The sequence below is a fragment of the Lissotriton helveticus genome, chromosome 3_2, assembly GCF_964261635.1.
Source record: "Lissotriton helveticus chromosome 3_2, aLisHel1.1, whole genome shotgun sequence".
Classification (NCBI taxonomy): Eukaryota; Metazoa; Chordata; class Amphibia; order Caudata; family Salamandridae; genus Lissotriton; species Lissotriton helveticus.
Genome location: NC_136062.1, coordinates 468,879,136 through 468,899,888, shown reverse-complemented (window position 1 = coordinate 468,899,888; position 20,753 = coordinate 468,879,136). Strand labels below are relative to the sequence as shown.

The 20,753-nt window shown below is 44.9% G+C and overlaps 1 protein-coding gene across 1 annotated transcript in view; it reads right to left on the bottom strand.

Annotated features, from left to right (window-relative positions):
• Window positions 1-20,753, bottom strand: part of LOC144826068 (astacin-like metalloendopeptidase) — a 489,262-nt gene that overhangs the window by 242,833 nt on the left and 225,676 nt on the right. The gene's annotated exons all lie outside the window — the stretch shown is intronic.

The following is a 20,753-nucleotide window of genomic DNA, read 5'->3' as shown; positions in this document are numbered from 1 at the left end:
AAGAACATCCTCCACCTGAACACGCAATCGGAAAACCGAACAAAAACAACTATGGAACACCTCAGATTCAGATCAACCCCAAAACCACCCTCCATGGCACCCTCGTCTACAGGCCCTTCACTGACACAGTTGTCGAACTTATCGCATCCCAAGCTCTCGCATCCAAAGATTACATCCTTCTCAGCAGCCTCAGTTTCCACCTGGATGACCCCAGTGACCAGAACACAGCATCCCTTCTGGGGAACCACGCCAACATCGGATTCAAGCTAGTCACTACTCCAACCCATGCAGCAGGACACATGCTCGACCCCGTCTTTTCCTCCAGCGAAAACAACTCCTACATCCACATCAACAAACTCCTCTGGACTGACTACCACACATGCACTTGGCATTCGCCACACCCACCGTACACTACTGCCCTCACCACGCCGTGTCGTAGCTGGAAAAAGATCACCATAGAACATTTCACCACCTTCCTCAGCACTATCATACAGCCGACATCGGCAGATGCCAACATCTCAGCATGCAACCTCCAACCGCGCCGATAGCCTAGCACCCCACCTGAAGGCTTACGGAAAGCAACACTCTAAGTAAGCCAACTGGTTCACTCTTGCACCCACAAGTCCAGTTGCACCTGCAGATGACTTGAAAAGAGACGGAGGAACAAAATCCTGGAAATCCACATAACCTTAAAAACTGCTGTCATCGACACACCTCCTCCGCCTCACAACCACAAAAAACGGCCCTCCAAAACAGAATTAACTGCAACGCACACAACAGCAAAGAACTATTTGCCATCATGAAATGAAATGAAATTTTGTACTTGTAAAGCGCACTTATACCCCAACTGGGGTGTCCTGGCGCTGTAACGCATACCGCTGTGGAACCCTTCCTGGCTTTTCCCTGTGAAATGTCCACTCCTGGGCACCCCCAAGGTGAAGCCAGGCATCCCATCGCTGTTAGGGCCGTTGTGGAGATTAAGCAAGCTATTCCCCAGAGTTGCAGAGTGGGACCCATGATTAGAATAGGCACCGAGGCGAGAATTATCAGGTCCGAGGAAAATTGAGCCCAAGACCCGCCGAGGCAGGAATTGAACCCTGGTCCCGAGCCAGACCTCTGCATCAGGGTCTGCCGCTCTAACCATTGAGCCACACTTCTCCACAAGGAGTTTGCCAGGCCCAACAGCGAGACCACAGACATCCCCCCTCAAGACCTCTGCAACAAACTCGTCACCTTCTTCCATCACAAGTTCAGACAGATCTACAATAGCTCTGAAACCCAAGACTTCCTTCACGCCCGACACTACCACATGCAACACCCTAACAGATCCTGCTCAACTGGACTCTTCTCACCAGAGACAACAAACTCAAGACCATGAAGAGCATCCAGGTTGCCGAATAGCTTGGACCTTGTCGAAAATGTAAATATAGACAGTGGTCTTAAGCAACGATCTGAGTTTGTGCCCTCTGCTACACATCAAAACATAGAGGTCTTTAGGGAAAGAGTGCCAAAAGAACTACACAGACTACATGATGGTTTGGACAAGAGACCAACTAGTTCATACAACATTACCAAGTGGAGAGGGGGCTATGCAAATTACAGAGAAGTTATGCAGGTGTTATCAGAGAGGCAGACAAAAGATGTGACGTCACTGTTATGAACAAGACAGATTACATCCAACAAATCAATAGACAGTTAATCAATAGATACTAGTTGCTATGAATTGATTACCTATAGCCCTGTTAGGAAATGGATACTTTCATTAACATAAGACTCAGTGATTGGTTGGAGAGATGCCTTATCTCATATGAAGTATACCGGTACCTGTCTATCTGGAACCCACGCTTTCCTTTCATTTACATTTTATCAAAAATCCATAAAGGGGGGAGAGGGATTTCCGAATTGAAAGGCCAATTATCTCTGAAGTTGCCTCCCCGACTGAACGGATGTATGACGTTACAACGCATACTTTTACAACGCCTACCTTTACAACGCGGTTTTTACCACGCATACCATTACAACGCATATCACTTTGGGGTGCTGGGTAGTGAATAGTTTAATTTACTATTCCAACTCCAGTCCCCGTGGATAGTAGGGAAGGTTATTGGATAGTAAATTAACCTATTCCCTATCCTAGAGCGCCCCCCAGAGCAATGCGTTGTAATAGTTTGCGTGGTAAAAGTTGCGTTGTAATGGTAGGTTGTTGTAAAAGTTTCGTTGTAAAGGTTGTATACCGACTGAACATCTGTCTGAGTACGTAGACAGGTTTCTATAGCCTCTTGTTTGCAATCTACCTGCCCATATTCAGGTCAGTAAGAACATCCTAAATAAGTTCAATGCACGTCATATTGTCGGAGGACCTCATGTTTGTGATGTTTGAGGTCACCAACCTTTATACATGTACACGAAAGCCTTGTGGCACCCGAGCAGTTGAATCATTTCTACACACTAGAACTGCAGTATGGTTGGAACGCAAATGATTATGGAAATGATTGATATCATTCTGTCTAAGGACTTTGTCCTGCATGACGGGCAATGGTATTACCGGGTACAGCGATGGGTTCCAGGTTTGCTTCCTCATATGCCAGCCAATTTATGGGCAGGTGGGAGAGGGTGAATGCCTGGGGCAGATATGCCTCCCCAAGAACAGATGACATTGAGTTATATGAGAGGTGTATAAATGATATCATTGTGCTCTGGAAGGGATCAATTGATGAACTGACATAGTAATATGGGTATCTCTAGTGACAACCTATATAACATTAACCTCACCATGATTCACAATAGGAAGATGATTGACCTTTTGGACCTGCAATTTTATGTCAGGCATGGACCGATACACAGTACCATTTTCAGAAAGGTCACTGCCTGTAATAGTGTCCTCCATGCTAATAGTGCCAACCCCAGGTCGATAATCAATAACAGCCTATGGGGAAATGATGCACAGTAGGCGCAATTGCAGTGAAACAGAGACCTTTGCAGTAAATATATAGGGTGTAAAACAACAATTTTGAGCTAAAGACTCTAGGGCCTGGATTTAACAAAAGGCAGATGGTGGTATAGGTGATACCTAGAAATTACACACTTAGGAAAAGGGTCAGACAATATAAGGAGGAACAGTGTCAATTGCCTTTCATCTCCAAGTATACGAAGTAGATCAATGACTTGTATAAGATTCTATGGAAACATTGGCACTTACTTTTGGATGTACCTGGGGTCAAGGATGATATTTCCACGAAACCTAAGTTAGCATACTGTAAGGGCAGAACAATTAAGAATTGGCTTTGTCCAAGCTATGTAACATTGTCAAGAGTGACAAATATATGGTTACCTGAACTTGCAAAGGGTTTCTTCACGTGTAATGACTGCAACATATGTTAATATGGTATAAATAAAATCAAACAATGTTGCTACATTACTAGGCATATTCATAATAAACCTCATTATATCAATAGTCGAACAAAGTTTGTGACATGTTATTGGTTGTAAATGCAACATATTATACGTAGGCAGCACGTTAAGGTCACTGATATCCCGGATACAGGAGCATGTTCGTGCCATAAGGAACAAAGATAGGAGGTATCCTATGACCCCGAATGTGACTTAACCAATTGCCGGCAATGTGGACATCTACTTTCATGGTATTGACTGGGGTGGGGGGACAGAGACTTACTGTTGAGATGTAATGAAGTAGGCTGTATCTGCTGTTTGCATTGCATTGAGATGGGTCACTAAACAGATGAGGCGTTTCATTACTTCTTGTGATCCTTCTGTGACTCTCTCCGTATGACGGTTGCCTGTAGCTTGGGAACAATGAGGGATTATAAATTAGCCTGTGTTGGTCTGAAGGATCGACAGTTCAGGATATAACCAATAGTGGAGGTCTAATGCTCATGAGAATGAATGGGGCTGAATGCTATTTGAGAAACTAGCCTCCTCGTGGATAGCACTAAATGTTCCACATAGGATAAATTGGGAGGGGTCCTTTGGCCAAAACCGATTGAGAATCACATGCATGTAAAGGACCTGTATGGAATTGACAGTGGGTGGAAATTAAGGAACACGATGCTCAATTGGTGGACATAGGAATTTTAGTGGTATGTAATGCCCTCACTCTGGTACTATTGTTCACATGATTGATTGTGGGTATTTATTTGAGAATATTGTGTCATTATTTGCTATCCGTTAGGGTTGGGCATCAGATTTTCTGTTGAGAAACATACGTATATTGGTCATCTGGGTGAGAAGACAGCCTCAGCTATATGTTAGATAAGGAATATTTTAGGACATATTATTATCTCAAATCTAACATTTCCGTTCCAGTCCCTGGGGGTGCCCTGATATTTAACTGAGCATCCGATTTCTAGGAAAAAGTATTGTTAGATTATTTGTACATTATTTTGCGGATGTACTGTGTATTATACTACACACAAATAAATTATATGTTAAATGTCATATACTGTCAATTGGCACGTTCGTTGATCTAACATTGCTGACAGATAACATATTTAAAATCAAGTATGATGTATTCAAATGTTAATGTAGTTGGATCTTACATGTTTATGATATGTCTCTCCCACCATGGGTATTTTTCATCTTATGCTCACATGTTTCGGATTTTTTTAATTTGGTTTTAACCGCAATTGTGAATATGTGTAATTTTAAATGTTTGAAGACGCACTTAAAGATTTGGGTAACAGGTCCCCCCTTCTTTGTTTGGCTATTATGAGGGTTTTTGTGGCGTATGTGAAATGACTTTTGTTTTATGTGTATTTAGGTTTCTGTATGTTTAAATGATAGCATGCAGATATATGTTATATATCTCTACAGGTAGAGGTAGTTCACATGTAGTGAATGAAACGTGCTGGCTGAATCATTTTATATAACCAATGAAAATAAAAATGATTTGGAAAATACGCAACTTGGAATTCAACTTTTTTTAAAGGACTGAAACTTGTCAGTGGACCACCATCTATGATACAATGGATGTCTGTCCACAAGGATGTTGTTATTTAAGGCCTTCAAATACCCACAAAGCCTAAAATCACTGCTAATTATTTTTGTAGAACCAGTGGTGAAATCCAATTTGATCATTCAGTTTCTTCGAAGATGTCATCTGCTTGAAGTTGATCGAGGAGGTTCAGCAGAATTTTCCTGACACTTAACTGAACTCCCCTTACTCTTTGTCTGAAAGGTCCAGCATCGCTCCTTAGTTTTATCTCATGCTCAAATCAACAAAGTTTTCCCATTTTCTCTCGAAACACTTCAGGATATATAGCTCTGGTTTGCTTCCAATTATCCAAATCTTTTACGACCAGAACAGGATCATCAGCACCATGTTTAAAGTTGATATCGAATCATGTTTGGTCCTTCCATTCCTGCACATTGACACCCTTGAGCTCCATATTTATTTTAAGCATTGTGTTCCTTTCCTTTTACTTTGTGTTAAACAAAGTATCCCACGAAGTATCCAATGAAGTTTATTTTACAACCATGTAAAGTTGCCAACCGGGTATCAGATAGTGCTAAATGATTGGCCACAAATCTTAAATTTGCATCAAAATGGAATTTGGTAAGTATGGTGAACGGTGATACAGAATCGGCCATAACCAATAGGTCAGTACCATGCACTTATATATATTAATATAGCAAATTAGTGGTTTAATCACATCATACGTATTGATTTCATCTTCCACCTGAACCATTCAAGTCATGTTCTTCCTCATCAAGTACTCAACATCCTCTACTTTCACATCCACATGTGGTTTCTATGTTACCCAAGATATTTGTATATTTTTTTTGCTTCTTAACATCTTGACATACCCTTCCACTATGCCCCTTTTCTCTTGCATTCCTTATTTGATGCAGAGCAATTATTCGAGAAAGCTAAATGTGAATCTCTTCCACATCTGTAACAGAGTGTTTTATTCTCAGCATGACGGTATTTTGTAATTTCATTTTTATTTAGTTTCCCACTTAGACAGTACACTTGGTTCTCCTTCTTAGAGTGACTCTTATTAACCTCTTTGACTCGATTCACTGACTGTTCTATTACCTTGGCCAACATAATCACTTCTTCAAAAGTGGGGTTGCTCATCACCCACAATATCTCGTGTATTCTTTTATTGAAACTGTTAACCAGGTTTTGATTGTGGATCATTTGTTAGGTTAAAAATATTTATAGAGCTCATGTACACCATACAGTTTCTTGGCGCTATATATAAAAAGAGATCGCCAGCTGCTTGGGAGATCATTCATTCGTATGCCTGGAAGAACAACCATGTTTTTAATTGTCTCCTGAATTGAGAGTAGCTTGTTGGGGATCTGATGTTAAAGGGAAGTGAATTCCAAAAACAAGGTGCCAACGTCGCAAAATGGGATCCACCAAGTCTTTTCCATAAGGTTGGGCTGGCCTAAAAGTTCTGATGGGATGACATCAGGTTCTGGGTGGGACATACCTCTGTAGAAGAGTGGAAATAAATTCTTGGCATGTACCATGCAGGGATTTGAAGGGATCATTTCATATCAATTATTTCCGAAGTTGCACACATTGGAGATGCACTTTAAGGCAGATAGAAATGCAACAAATATTTTGCCCTCTCTATGCTTTCTAGCGTAAAAATTATACCTCTTCATGATTGAGCCAAAGTTGCTTCATGAAATTAGGCATATTTATTTTCTTCTTCTGTGCTTCTACCTTTGTAGGCGACCTGAAGATGTCTTGTCCTTCTGAACATAAGGAACGCAGTAAAATTAATGTTCTCCTCTTCACCCGCTGTATTGCTGATCTGGCTATAGCATTGTGGGGACTTGGAAGTTGTCTGCCTTGTCTGAAGGCAGGTACTCTGTTGTCTTCCCAATAAATCTATTAAAACCCTTTCCTAAACTACTGGATTTACTACAATTTTGGCGATGAGCATACGTGGGGCCTTCTACATATGGACAGCCCAGAAGCGGTGCATTTTTTGGTTTGGATCTTTGGAACCTAAGCATGCAAAACTGAAGATTGATTTGGATTGGAACTTAATTTAGATAATTGGACTTTGATGTTGCTTGTTGGTTATACTCTTATTGACAGCACTTGCATCAGAGGACACTCAGCAGATTTTGAGTTAATTTGGAAGAATACATCTGTTTGTACAGCGTGTGAGCTGGCTGCATCTTTTAAACATTGCACATGAGGCAGCTTGATCTTTAGTTATGTCAGTGTCTTCTTTGAATCCAGAATCTCTGTGGAATCACCGTCAGCTTGGCAGTAAGCTCACCTTTGGATCAGCATCAGCGTTACAGAACGTTAAGTGTTGACGCCTCTAATCCTACATTGTCCGCCTACCAAGGCCATCTTCATGTCCGGCTACAATGTGAACTATACAAAGAATGCACCGACGATGTAGGACTCCATCGGTGGTGCCATATTGGATCTGGGTGCAGCATACGGGGGTCTCGCTGCTTTTTGCCCTCCCCCTAATTTGAAATGTCTCCCCCATGGTAATGAACCTGTATAGGCCATGTGTGGTGTGAGACACCTTGTTAATATGTAATGTCATGCAATGGTGTGAGCACTTGTCAATTTCCCCCATTGTAAAATGTACCCTGGTGAAATGTTGTGTTTTTAAAATGGCTGCCATGGCTGTGCGTTGTGCCACCTGACTGCAGGAGGTTAGCAGTCTAGTTGTTAGGTACCCAGCCACCCCTGCATTTGGAGGGAACGCCTGGCACCCAGGGTGCTCTACTCCTCCCTCTGAGCCAGTTAGAACTAGTTCGCCTGTCTGAGGTGGGTTAGCGGTCTAGTTGTCTGGTACCCAGCAATCCCAGCATTGGGAGGGACCTTCTAGAAGCTTCCAGCCTTTCTGGTACAGGGAGAGCAGTAGAGATGTGATGAGCAGAGACAGAGCTGGGACAGGAATGTGAGGGGACCTGCTGCAAGGGGATACCGCCACTTGGGCCTGTGTGCTGGACCCTGCACCCATCCAGAACCCCCCTACTGTCCCCAGGGCTAGTGGAGCCCCACTGCAGGAGTTCAGGCTGCTGTGTAGGAGGAGGGCCACACTGCAGTGGGGATGGTGAAAGCCTACCACCCTGTTTTGATGATGCCCCCACTACCTGTTGACCTGGCCCAGTAGTGCCTACTGCTCTGTCCCCGGGCTCCTGAAGAAGGAGGGCCCTCCTAGGTCCCTGAAGCTGCCGGACCTTGCGCCACACAAGCGCTGCACCCAGAAGCGCCTGGAAGGGAAGGAGCAACTTGGACCCCCCAGGAGGTGAGAAGAGTTACCCTGGGGCTTGCTGCTGGGACTGTTTGCCCCCCTTTCGCTGTGCGCCTGGAAGTGTTGTACCTAGGGGAAGCGCTGTGTGCTAAAGCGCTGTGCCTAGAAGAAGCACTGTGTGCCTGCAAAGCGCTAACCTTGCCCAGGACTGTTGCAGCCTGCTGTGCCCCAGAGCGCTGTGACCAAGACTGCCCTGCTGATTTCCTGCTAAGCGCTATAATCTGGGAGCACTGTACCTGCTAAGCGCTGTGTTGCATGATCCTACAGCGCTGTGTGAGGAAGATTGTGCCCTCAAGGAGCTGCGGGCCGGGAGAGTTTCTGCCTGTTGTGCCCCTGTCAAGCGCTATACTGCCTGGGTACTGCGTGAGTGCTTCACATGTCCTCCGAAGTTTGGCCTGCCCGCTTGGTTCCGTGCTACCCCCCTGGAGATTTGGTAACCCCATTTCATACATTGGTGGCAAGCGGTGGGATAGGACTTGTGTTTGCGCAGTACCACAGCGGCCACGGGTTACACCACAAGTAGAGCTTTGAGGGTAATCACAGCCTTTTTGTGGGGATTATTGTTTGGCTGAATATTGAATTGCATATTATTGCTTCCTCCTGAAAGTGTTTTCAATTGTGTCCCCTTGTTCCACTGTGGGTGTGTCCCGGGAAACCTCACCACGATGGGGTTGGTTTATGATGAGGTGGAACTGATGGAGTACACCGAACAGGAAGTGATAGACTTCCTCAAGGAGAGAGGGATACCCCCAGTAGGAAACATTAGAAGAAAGTTGTTTCTTTATGAGACCCTCAAAAGGGGAGAGCCCTTAAAGATCGGTGGGGACCTGTCTGATTACCCCCCCGAGTATTTAAAGGGTGGATTCGGTAGAAGCCAGTGGGAGGGCTCCCAATCTGCAACCCAGGAGGGTAATTACCCCGATGAAGAGGAGGAAGAGTTTAAAAGGGCAGAGACGCCAGTAGCTGATGAGGACACCGTAGATAGGGAGTCTCGCACTGGGTCCTGTCCCGTGGCTCTGCCCCATCCCTTTCCCTGTCCCCAGAAGAGTGGGTAGATAGGAGGGAAGAAAGGGAGCATCAGCTAGCGCTGGAGAAGCTCAGGTCTGAGCAGGCCACGGAGTTAGCGCAGCTGAGGATTCAGGAGCAGAGGCTAGAGACAGAAATGGTCCTAGCCCAGGAGAGGATGGCAGAGGCGGAGAGGGCCTTTGCCAGGGAGAGAGTAGCTCAGGTGGGTAGGTTGTCCCCTGAGAGTGGTTTTAAGAGCCTGGATACACCGGAGAGGGTGGGATCCAGTGGTGGCAGCGAGTGTAGGTCCAGTGCAAGGAGTCCCACTCCCGAAGCCCAGGAGACGGTGCCTGATTCCCAGGAAGAGGGGGACGGGTTAGTGTTCAGGGGCAGGGGAAAACCGTCCCACCAGTCCTGGGGAGAGTTTGAGGAGGAGTGTTGGACTGCATTGGAGGATTGGGTGGTGAGGAGAGCAGTGGAGGATTGGGAAGGGCTGTGCCATGCCGTTATCCGGGAGCACATGCTGAGGAGTTGTTTCCCAAGTCCGCGTCACCATCTGTTGCAGTGTAGGTTCTCAGACCCCAGGGAACTTGCACAGGAGGCAGACCTCTGGGTAAGTGCCAGAGAGTCTGAGGGGACATTGGGGAGTGATCCTGAAAGGAGTGGTGCAGGGATCTTCCGACCCAGTGTGGCGGGAGAGGTGAGGAAAAGCCCAGCTAGATCCCAGGATAGTGAGAGGGTTGTAGGGCCTCACATCCCATCTACAGGAGGGAGTGAGACGGGGAGGTGTCCCGAGGTGCCCCACCCCAGTCACAGGGCCTGGAGAGTTCTTTTAGGGAACCCCAGGTTGGGAGCCTATGCTGTCCTGATGTGCCTTCTCGTGAAGGGAATCCCCTAATGTCAGGAGAACCCGGAGCATCAGTAATCAGAGCTCCAGTGGTTCGGGGGTCTGACCAGTCACAGGATTTAGATCCTGGACTGGGGTTCCAGGTTCAGGAGTTGCCTGACCTGGAGGGTGGGGTACCTGTAATTAAGGTCCCTACCAGTTTGACTCCCAGGGGTACTTCTCCCGGTGGGAGGGTGCGGAACTCTGGGAGGGGGTGCAGAGGGAGGAAGGTCTCTCCTCTGTCACCGGCTCAGCCACAGGGCACAGATCCCGGGTTGGGTGGCCAGGTTGAGGGTTTGCCGGACCTGGCGGGTGGGACATCTGTGTTCAGAGTCCCCCAAATTTGACTCTCAGGGGTACTACTCCAGTTAGGAGGGTGCGGAACTCTGAGAGGGGTGCAGGGGGAGGGAGGACTCGCCCCTGTCACCGGTGTAACCTGAGGGTTTCGACTCCAGGTTGGGGAGAGAGTGGTTGTCTGAGGGTGTCCCCGGGAGAAGGAGATGGCGGAACCCTAGGAGGAGAGGTAGGGGGAGGAGAGCCTCGCCCCTGAGAGCTGGTCAGCTTGAGGGTGTAGACCCCAGGTGGGTGGACCAGTGGCAATTTGGAAAGAGGAGAGTGGTCCAAGAGGGTAACTACACAAAATATCGAATTCAGAATATTGAATAGACAAAATATCGAAGTCAAAATATAGAATAGACATAATATCGAATGGACAGAATATAGAGGTGAAAAATATTGAATTGAAGGTAAGTAATTTTTTTTTAAATAAATTTATTTTTATTGTTGCATCTGTAAGAATAAACAGCAAGTCATTTCAGCAGTCGGCAGGGCGTCAACATTCCGCCACTGTCCGCTGTGTGCGCAACTTTTGATTCCGTCAGTCACAGTAGTCTATATATATCCCCAACATGAACATTATAACAATCCTTCAAAAGCAGCATACCTCCCCTCCCCTCCCTCTTCCCCCGGACCCACCTCCCTTCCAACCTATCAAGTCAGTCTGTTATTTCCATACATTAGTATGAGCAGTCGAGCCGCGCCAGTTCCACACTGTAGCTTCTACCAAATCTGTTGAATCCCGAATTCACCCGTCGTTCAGTTCCCCCCACCTAGGCCTCCCTCCAATCCATGGTGTTGTCTCCATTTTGTCCACACTCTCTTAAACTTTTTGGGGCAGCCCCTAGATTTATAAGTCACTCTCTCAGCTGCCATATACATGTCCATGCCCCTCTTCCACTCCTCAATGTCCGGCCGTTCCGCCGCACCCCAGTATTTCGCAATGTCTCGCTTCGCCACCACCAAGGCAAGTACCAAGAAGATAAGCAGGAGGCGCGGTAGGTCAACCTCAGTTGTCATGCCCAATAAAGCTAATTTAGGGTCGTGTGTCAAAGCCACTCCCAGGACCTCCTCCAGCTCAGTGAATATGTGCTCCCAATATGTCTGTATAGTGTCACATGCGTCTAGTCGCCCTGTTCCAGGCGTCTAGAGTGATCACTGTGGCCGGTAAAAGCAATGTCCGTACCGCCCCCCCGTATAGATAATAGAAGAGATTTCTGGACGACATAGTAAAGCGTTCCAGCGCATAAGTGGGGTGATCAGCAGGCGCGTGTAGCCATTCATTGATCGGGGTGAGGTGTTCCGCCCAGTAGTATGCCTCCAGGTTGGGGAGTGAGATCCCCCCGCTGTACTGATGGCGTTGTAAAGTCGACAAGGCCACTCGGGGTTGTTTCCCGAGCCACAGGAACGCCCGGAGGTCTGCGTGGAGTTTGGTTATTGTATTGGCCGGTAGCTGGTAGTATTCATTTTGGAGCGCATACAGATACTTCGGAAGGATAATCATTTTATACATCGCCGCTCGGCCCAATATGGTGAGCGGCAGGTGTCTCCATCTAGTCATCTCTGTCGTCGTGCTATCCATGATTCGTTTTATATTTTTGTTGAAGGAGAGTTCCTTATCCAGGGTAACGTAAATACCCAGGTATTGGAATCCCACCGGAGTATGGAGTAGTTGCTCCGGGAGGTACTCTCCTCGCTCTCGACCTTGAGGGTCATAGAGGACCGATTTGTGCCAGTTTATGGTATGGCCTGCCTTGGCACCAAATCCGCCCAATTCCCTGAATAACTCCGGGATTGTAGTCTCTGGTTCGGTGACATACAACAACACGTCATCCGCGTACAGGGATATTTTTTCCAGGGTAGCGCCTGTGTCTCCCCACGAAAAGCCCCGGATCTCCGGATTCTGTCTAATCCTTATCGCTAGGATTTCTATGGTGAGTGTAAACAGGAGGGGGGATAGCGAGCACCCCTGGCGTGTGCCTCTGCCGATTCGGAATTCGCGAGACAGCCTTCCGTTAACCCGAACCCGTGCTTTCGGGGCTGTGTACAAAAGTCGGACCCATTGTTGGAATTTGGGGCCGAACCCAAATCTATGTAACACCGCCATTAGGAACGGCCAATGTACCGCGTCGAATGCCTTCTCCGCGTCGAGGGAGAGGAACCAATGGGGCTCCCTCCTCCCCCTAACCTCCTGTAACCAGTTATGAGTACGACGGAGGTTCAACTTAGTCGCCCTATCCGGCAGGATCCCCGACTGATCCATATGGATAAGGTCTGTTATGACTGTCCTTAGACGTTTAGCTAGAATAGTGGCCAAGATCTTCACCTCCATATTAAGGAGAGATATGGGGCGGTATGATGTACACTCTCCCTTCGGCGTGCCCTCCTTATAGATTGGTACTATCGTGGCCACCGTGAGGTCTGGTGGTAGGCATCCCTCCCGGTATGCCTCCAAGAACAGGGTTTTTAAGTGGCGTGTCAAGAGATCGGCTGTCTTTTTGAAAAATTCCGCCGGGAAGCCATTCGGCCCGGGCGTTTTCCCCGGCTTCAGAGTGGCTATGGCGTCTGCTATCTCGTCCAGAGTGACCTCAGCCTCCAGTGTCTCGCAGGCCTCGGTGGCCAGCACCGGTACCTCTGCATTGCCTATGTAAGACTGTGCGTCGTCACCCGTGCCCAGGTCCCTGGCCTCGTAAAAACTTTCAAAATAAGACGCAAAGACCTCCGCTATGGCTTCGCCTGTATGCATCTGCCTTCCATCTGCTGCCATGACCTGTTCCACCCACCGCACCGCTCTTTCCTTTCTGCTAAGCCACGCCAGGAGTTTGCCGGACTTGTCCCCCACATCGTATAATCGGTGTAGGGTTGCCAACGACTGTGTCCGAGCCTCATTAGACACCTTCTCCCTATAGTGTCTTTGAGTATCTAGCAGTCGTCTTGAGTGTGCCCTCATCCTTCCCCTGTTGGTATTCCGCCTCGAGGGCCAGGATATCCGTTTCCAGAGTGGACACCTCAGTTTGTTGTGCCCGCCGCGCCTCCCCCAATCTGCTCTGTATATGGTCCCTCAGTACCGTCTTCATTGCCTCCCAGAATGTGACCCCTGAGTCGACTGTCCCTTCGTTTTCGGCTATGTAAACCTTAATGTCTGCTCTGACACCCCGCAGTATTTCCGGAGTTTGGAGGTCCCAAGCCGCTAGGCGCCATTCGGACCCTCTTCTACCCAACTCCCTTCCCAACTGTACATAGGGAGGCGAGTGGTCCGAGATTCCCCTCGCTTTATATTCCGCCATGTCTCTCGAGGTTAGGAACTGTCTGGATGTGAATATGTAGTCTATTCTTGAAAAGACTCTGTGTGCCCCTGAGTAGAAAGAGTAAGCCGCTCGTGTAGGGTGGAGCCACCGCCAGACATCAGTGAGTCCTACGGTGTGCATTTGTCGCGCTAGTGCCGAACATGACCCCCCTTGACGTGCTGTTCCAGTACGATCCTGTGCTGCACACATGACATCATTGAAATCGCCACCCATTATCTGGACAGTGTCCGCTGTATCGATGAGGATGGAGGTGACTGCTTTGAGGGTGCGTTCCTGGATTTTCGGTGGTGCATATACTGAAATGATAGTGTACCTACATCTTTTCCATGTCCCTTGCACCCCACGTAAGTCCCCTGTGGATCGATCCATGTGCGTGTGACATGAAACTGTGCTGTTTTCTTTATTCGAATCGCCACCCCCCCCTGGAGTCTGTTGTATAACCCGCATGTGCCAGTGCCACGTAGTTCCCCCTCGCTATAAAAGCACACTTATTGCCCCTGAGGTGGGTCTCCTGCAGTAGGACGATGTCTGGTGCCACCCTTTTGATGTAGGCACTCACCAGCCCCCTCTTAATCTTTGACCCAAGGCCGTTGACATTCCATGTCAATATGGAGATTCCCTGGTCTCCCAGATGTGAGGTACTTAGTGTACTTGCCATTGTGTCGAGTCAACTCCTGTAGTGGTGCGTCCCTGTGGTGTAAGAGTGGTGCGGTGCATCGAGGTGCGCTGCTTCTGCCCACAAACTGCCCCTCCCCTCCCCCCCTTGTCCCTCACTGGCCACAACTTGAGAAACATCAAAAACCATCCCCCCTTTCCACCCCCCACCCCACCTCCCTCCCCTTCCAGTGTTATCCCAACCTGGGACCAAACTATCCACGGGAGAAGGCCTGTCGCCCTCCCTTCACTGGTCAAAAAACAGTAGTAAGAAAAACGTAAGAAGGTAAGTAATTTAATATCAATTTTTAAAATATAGAAAGTCAAAATATCGAATTTTTTATTATATCAAATTTTTTAAAGTGTTTTGTATGTTAGTATATGTGTGAAAAGTTTATATTATTTGTGTAATTTATTTTAAGTAATTAATTTTATGTTATTTAATTTTTGCATAATTTAATTCTGTAGTGGGTTGTGGGTTTATAGGGGAATAGGTTGGATAGTAATTTAATTATATTAAATTAAATATTAATTTGTGTATATGTGTGAAAAGTTTATATTATTTGTGTAATTTATTTTAAGTAATTAATTTAATGTTATTTAATTTTTGCGTAATTTAATTCTGTAGTGGGTTGTGGGTTTATAGGGGAATAGGTTGGGTAGTAATTTAATTATATTAAATTAAATATAAATTTTTTTAAATTACTAATTATTTTCAATTTAAATTAGCATTTTAGTTCTGTAGCGGGTTGTGGGTTTACAGGGGTGGGTTTATAGGGTGGGAAGTAATTTAATTGTAATTAATAAAAAAAATGTATTTATTGGTATTTATTTTGAATGAATTCGTAATTAATTTTTGATTGGTAAATAATTTTTATTAATTGATAATTATGTTATTTTTATTAATTTATTTTCTGTAGCGGGTTGTGGGTTTATAGGGGAATAGGGTGGGAAGTAGTTTAATTGTAATTAATTAAATATTTTTATTTATTTATTGGTATTCATTTTAACTAAATTGTTAATAAATTTTTAATTGGTAATTAATTGTTTTTCATTGATTAATTGATAATTACGATAATTGTATTACTTTATTTTCTGTAACGGATTGTGTGTTTATAGGGGAATAGGGTGGGAAGTAAGTTAATTGTAATTAGTTACATATTAAATATACTTTATGTGTATTGATAATTTATTTACTGTTAATTATTAATTGGTATTAATTTTTATTATTAATTAGTTTTTGTTTTTGAAAATTAATTAGTTGTTAATTAATTATGAATAGTTAATTAATTTTAATAACTAATATGTATTTGTATTTTTTATTGATTAATTATTACATACTGTTAAATTGGTAATTAATTTTAATTAATTTTTTATTGGTATTGATATTTAATTTATTTTTATTTATATATTAAATCATTACTTTCCCTACTGTTGCACTCTCTGGAGTGGGAATACTAATTTTTACCCCTATGCTATCCAACGCTTTCCCTACTGTTGCAATCTCTGGAGTGGGAATAGTAATTTTTACCCCTACGCTATCCAATGCTTTCCCTACTGTTGCACTTTATCGAGTAGGAATAGTAATGTTTATCCCTACGCTATCCAACGCTTTCCCTACTGTTCCACTCTCTGGAGTGGGAAAAGTAATTTTTACCCCTACGCTATCCAAACTTTCCCTACTGTTGCACTCTTTGGAGTGGGAATAGTAATTTTTACCCCTATGCTATCCAACGGTTTCCCTACTGTTCCACTCTCTGGAGTGGGACTAGTAATGTTTACCCCTACGCTATCCAACACTTTCCCTACTGTTTCCCTCTTTGGAGTGGGAATAGTAATTTTTACCCCTACGCTATCCAACGCTTTCCCTACTGTTCCACTCTCTGGAGTGGGAATAGTAATTTTTACCGCTACTCTATCCCACACTTTCCCTACTGTTGCACTCTCTGGAGAGGGAATAGTAATTTTTACCCCTACGCTATCCAACGCTTTCCCTACTGTTGCACTCACTGGAGTGGGAATAGTAATTTTTACCCCTACGCTACCCAACGCTTTCCCTACTGTTGCACTCACTGGAGTGGGAATAGTAATTTTTACCCATATGCTATCCAACGGTTTCCCTACTGTTCCACTCTCTGGAGTGGGAATAGTAATTTTTACCCCTACGCTATCCAACACTTTCCCTACTGTTTCACTCTTTGGAGTGGGAATAGTAATTTTTACCCCTACGCTATCCAACGCTTTCCCTACTGTTCCACTCTCTGGAGTGGGAATAGTAATTTTTACCGCTACGCTATCCAACACTTTCCCTACTGTTGCACTCTCTGGAGAGGGAATAGTAATTTTTACCCCTACGCTATCCAACGCTTTCCCTACTGTTGCACTCACTGGATTGGGAATAGTAATTTTTACCCCTACGCTACCCAACGCTTTCCCTACTGTTGCACTCACTGGAGTGGGAATAGCAATTTTTATCCATATGCTATCCAAGGTTTTCCCTACTGTTGTACTCACTGGAGTGGTAATAGTAAATTTTAATCTCCCGCTATCCTACGGTAAAAATATTGTATATTTTTTATATATATATATATTTAAAATTAAAATTGTAAGTTTTTGTAAATTAAATTTTTTAAAAATAATTTTAAGGTTATTTAAGTATTTTAAGTATGTTTTAGTTAATTATATTTATTATTTCATTAATTTTAAATTACTTTTAAGACATTTAAAAAAATTCGATATTTTGAATAACTATATTTTTTACAATGATATTTTTGATTCGATATTTTTGTACTTACCTGTTTGTAGATAGGAATTCGATATTTTTGCATTCTATATTTTGGCATCGATATTTTGGTAAGTCTATATTTTTGAATTCAATATTTTGTCAGTGATCCGTCCAAGAGTATTACAAGCCTGAGGCTAGAGCCTCCCACTCTAGGAAGGAACAAGGGCCAGAGACTTCTGGATGGCCCAGAGGCCAGACCTGGCCACATCCCTCTAGGGAACACCAGTGGGGTGGTTTTGTTGGTGAAGGGAGGGTTGCGAGAGAGAACCATTGGGTTCCAGAGTGGAGAAGAGACTGCAGGTGCTCCTGTAGTTGCCGGCCTGCGTCCACCTTTTTCCGCCCCAAGCAGGGAAGCCCATCAAGGCATTGATTGGTCTGCCCTGGCTTTTGGCTGGGGGGGGGGGTTGTGTTGGACTTGGCCCTTTTCCCCCAAACTTTTTCGCTTTTTGCCCCCCCCCTAATTTGAAATGTCTCCCCCATGGTAATAAACCTGTATAGGCCATGTGTGGTGTGAGACACCTTGTTAATATGTAATGTCATGCAATGGTGTGAGCACTTGTCAATTTCCCCCATTGTAAAATTTACCCTGGTGAAATGTTGTGTTTTTAAAATGGCTGCCATAGCTGTGCGTTGTGCCACCTGACTGCAGGAGGTTAGCAGTCTAGTTGTTAGGTACCCAGCCACCCCTGCATTTGGAGGGAAAGCCTGGCACCCAGGGTGCTCTACTCCTCCCTCTGAGCCAGTTAGAACTAGTTCGCCTGTCTGAGGTGGGTTAGCGGTCTAGTTGTCTGGTACCCAGCAATCCCAGCATTGGGAGGGACCTTCTAGAAGCTTCCAGCCTTTCTGGTACAGGGAGAGCAGTAGAGATGTGATGAGCAGAGACAGAGCTGGGACAGGAATGTGAGGGGACCTGCTGCAAGGGGATACCGCCACTTGGGCCTGTGTGCTGGACCCTGCACCCATCCAGAACCCCCCTACTGTCCCCAGGGCTAGTGGTGTAGTGTAGTTCCTATTTTCCCAATAGACTCTGCACATTTGAATAATATCTTCAATAGTATAGACGTAGGACTGCGGTTAGCTAGGTCTTCTACTGACGATATTAGACTTAAAGTTATGTGTGCCAGCTAGCTCAGAGTTCACTAGAAACTTTCTCGAATAGGCAAGGAGGAGTTTAACCTCCCTGGATAGACAAGAAGGGATTTAGTTTCTGACAACCATAGAACATGACAACTTTGCTCTCCCCTAATCAAGAGTATATCTCTAGAGTCGTGTGAAAACAAAAGACAACTTATTTTACTCAGTCAGTTCGTGCATTCTTAGTTTCACCAGTTTGTAAAGAAATAAGAGATGGGCGTGGTTCAATAAAAGATGTTATTTATTGATCAGTCTCTTTTCTCATACAAGAGAAATTAATCGCTATTATTGCAATACTTATAGTTAAGTAAAGTGCATACAGTAAAAACAGAATTATAAAATAATACTGTAAAAGCATTTATATGGTTTCTTAGCCATATGATACTTAAAATGGATAAAAGATATACATACATATATACATTGACTAATCGTACTCAACTGGTGCTTCTAACTACGCCTACCCCGGTGTACCTGACCTAAGCCTAATACTTGGGAGGGAGTAAGTAAGTAGCAGTTTAAGTTAAGTTTGCTTCGCCAAGAATCTGACTCAAGAATTCTCTGTAAGGGGTTAGTCAGTTCAGTACCTGGGATTCAGAAGGCTGGAGGGTTGGTATCTCTGTCTCAGGACTCGATATCCCAGTTACCCGCGAGGGCGGCTGGAAACGCCGGAGGCTGGATTTCTCGGCAGGAGAAAAGGCAGCGTCTCTCTCTCAGCGCGTCAAAAGGGAGTGGCAGCGTCCGTGGGCTTTTCTGCATCAGCTGGGCTCTCCGGCAAGTAGCGCTGCTCCAAGCTTGTCACCACCGTGTCCTAGCTTAGGGCAACGTCGGTATATTTATACCTGAAAGGTGCCGTGTTTGACGTAAGGATGGACATAAGACGTCTGCAAGAATGTCATAAGGACTGGTCGTTCTTACATTCTTTGCAGGAGTTCTCGAGCGAAATCAAAACAATGGTCGCAGGGATTTCCCAGGTCTGTTGGAGGTTTGATTTGTTTTGAGAACTCGGTGTGCTTCTCTAGGAGGCTGAAGGGATAGTGCTTGCTTAATGTGACAGCATGCGCTATGACCTAATCTGAAGACGGGTTTCTGTGCCGTTGTATGACATTAGTGAATTAATAACCGGACAAGGGGCAAAAATTGGAGTATCAATATAGGTACCTAGATAAACACACTACACCCACTCCACGAAATTATGTACATATTTACTAACCTAAGCAATAGTAAACATAACTAACAGTGCAATTGTATACCGGACCACCCCAAAAAGCATTTTTTTTGGGGGGAAAAATGGCGTATGCAAAATGCACGAAATGAGTATAGGTACTGTATGCATTCAAGCAGTATAATCATTCAAAAGGAAATGCACATTTTATATCGGCATGAATGATTTGCGAAATTACACATGAAATGGCTCTTGATACAGAAAAAAAAATTTGCGAGACCATCTCATCACATATAAACACAATTAATTGCATATAAACTAGAGGTTGAGATAATGTAACGTCTCTAGTATCCCTAAGAATTGAAGTTCTGTTCTCTAAGAATAGTTTTACTTTAAGCAGAAGATAAGTGCCCAAAAGGTAAATATTTTGGAATTTGGAAAAAAGTTTTCGCTATTCAGGGTGGAAGAGAAAAAATAGTTCACAGTCACTTTGTTTTCAAAAGACTGAAGGCCAAATTCAGAGTTTAGGGAACGCCGTGTGCAAGTTTGTTTAAAATCATTCTCTCTGTTCTGGTGAAAACATCATTTCAGACAGATTCTCGAAAAAACAGTCTACAGCTTCTGGTGAGAGTTCGACTAGGTTATAAAATGTCGCTACCATGCAGTCACGTGCATGATTGCTTTCACTGATGGTTTGATCAGAACTGCTTACAGAAGGTCGTACCTGGTCGATGCTGCTTTCATCATGTACTTCACTACCCTTCAATCGCAGTGGTGAAGTTTCCACGAATGCCGTCATCAGGATAGGTAGCCGCTGGGGACAGCACAATGCATGAGCCTTTACCGGACCCAACAAAGTATCTGCATCCAATGGTACGTCTGATTGTAGTGTAAGACAGGTGTCCAACACGCATTCTTCGCCGCATAGCATGCACCTTAATACAGGCATAACACAATTCTGCCAGATGGGTCTGAATGAAAGAAACCAGGTCATATTCAGATCTCGTAGCCGGGCTAAGCCAAGGACTTTAGTTATGCGGTCCCGGTAGCGGATAGCTAGGATCGTTTCTTCCATTGTAGCTGGAGTCTTGTCTGTGACATGGCTTGCCATAACGAAGCATGAGTAGCAAGAATAAAATGCCTGCTACGAGTCCCAACAGGAGTGGAAGTCCGCCAAAGATGGAATGGACGAAATTTGGAAAAATACCCAGGATCGCTT